Here is a 1,677-nt window from a genome sequence, read left to right as displayed (position 1 = left end):
TGTTGAACTTCTAAAGACTAAGATTATTGCTTACTGATATTAATGGACTTGACTTCGTATTTTTTTTATTTGAAAACAGAGCAAGAAAGAGCAAGAGATGAGGCAACAGTTGAAGTGATCTCTGTTCTTAATGACCTCCTGGATGGCGTAGACTCTGCTTTGAGTGAGTTAAATATCAACACAGAAATCCTTAATGAGAAATGATTAACCCTTCAATACTTCCAATGATTAGGTATCTTTAATATGATTGCGTTGTATTTGTCAACAGAGCTAAAAGAAGAAAAGCAGGAAGTAATTGGCGAAAAGAAGGCTGTCCCGAACAACATTCTTGAAGAAGTGGACTCCAATCTGAGTGAGTAGCCTATATACCACAAAGAGCAGACGTCCCAGAATTTGGTTAAAGTCTCCCAGGATTGGTACTGATACACCTTGCTCCCTGATGCTTTAGATCTGACCACAACACTGAAAGGAGAAGAGAAGGAGGGCACATCTGTGGTGAAGGCTGTGCTTGCTGATCTCTTGGACAACGTAGACTCTGCTCTGAGTAAGTCTGAGTGGAATAGCAAACAGCTCAACATCTAAACACATGCTGTCTAACATTGATTGTAATCAACTACTTCACATGCACTTTACTTCAGTTCTGTCAGCAGAGCAGGACAAAGCTGACACTGAGATGGCCCACATAGAGCGCAAGCATATTCTGGATATGGTGGACACTGACCTGAGTAAGTATAATAAAGACAAACTGGATATGCCAGCATTCACTATAAGTGAATATCCCAACATTCCCTATGAGCTAATTCCCTAATGCCTTCCATGTCTGCAGATCTGATCAAAGAACTGGATGTGGCTAGAAAGGAGGAAAAGGACGAAATTGAGGCTATTCACTTGGATGGAGGTGAAGCAGCGCATAACATCAAGCTGGACCTGGAACTTCTTAGAGGTGAAAAAAGAGCTAATGCCACTGATGTGCTGATCTGGTTGTAAACAGAAGGGAGGATAGATAAATGTCATGCTAAGATTTGCATATTCATTTGCTTGTAGGTCTGCCATTGGCTCAAGCTGAGCACCTGAGTGTAGGACCTGCTGCCAAAGACAAGATGGAGGATAAAGAAGCACAGAAAGGTACACAGCAGTCTTAATAGAAGATAAGCAGTTTCCATGAAATGCAAAACATTACTGGTTTCAACCCTGAATCTTTCTGTACATATACAGATGGGGAGAGTGTTTTAGCAGCCAAACACCAACACAAATGCAAGACGAGGAGAGGAAAGCGAGGCAGGGGAGCCAAGAGAGGAGTGAAAGTGAAAGAGGCCAGGGAGAGTGACCACCCAGGCTGTCAAGACGTAAACAAGGAGGAAAGGAAGGAGCCCCAAAGTCAGGGAGACCGAGCAGGAAACAACGCCCTGACGGGGAAAGACAAACGGAGACCCGCTGCTGGGGACAGGGAGTGGAGGGGACAGAGGTTTGGGTCCAGTGGACATAGAAGACAATCCAGCCATCAGCCCATTAGAGAGGACAAGAAGGGAGAGAGGGTGGAGAGGCAAGGGAACCCACCCACTGAGAGAGGACAGAGGCAGGAGGTGACCAGCGCAGCACAGAGGCATCATGGGAACAAACAGCCCCAGGACATGGGAAGGAACCGATGGAGAGAGAGAGATTACACAGATTGGAACG

At 45.3% G+C, this 1,677-nt stretch overlaps 1 long non-coding RNA gene across 1 annotated transcript; it reads left to right on the top strand.

The window, feature by feature from the left end:
* The first annotated feature begins 703 nt into the window (after positions 1-703).
* LOC134102141 (uncharacterized) lies at positions 704-1,397 on the top strand. Its single transcript, XR_009941483.1, has 4 exons — positions 704-725; positions 827-943; positions 1,045-1,125; positions 1,216-1,397. It is a non-coding gene; the product is annotated as an uncharacterized LOC134102141 (long non-coding RNA).
* Positions 1,398-1,677: the final 280 nt, after the last annotated feature.

This window comes from Sardina pilchardus, chromosome 15 (genome assembly GCF_963854185.1).
Source record: "Sardina pilchardus chromosome 15, fSarPil1.1, whole genome shotgun sequence".
In the NCBI taxonomy this organism is placed as follows: Eukaryota; Metazoa; Chordata; class Actinopteri; order Clupeiformes; family Clupeidae; genus Sardina; species Sardina pilchardus.
The sequence above is the reverse complement of the archived record's forward strand: the minus strand, read 5'-3'. Positions and strand labels throughout refer to the sequence as shown.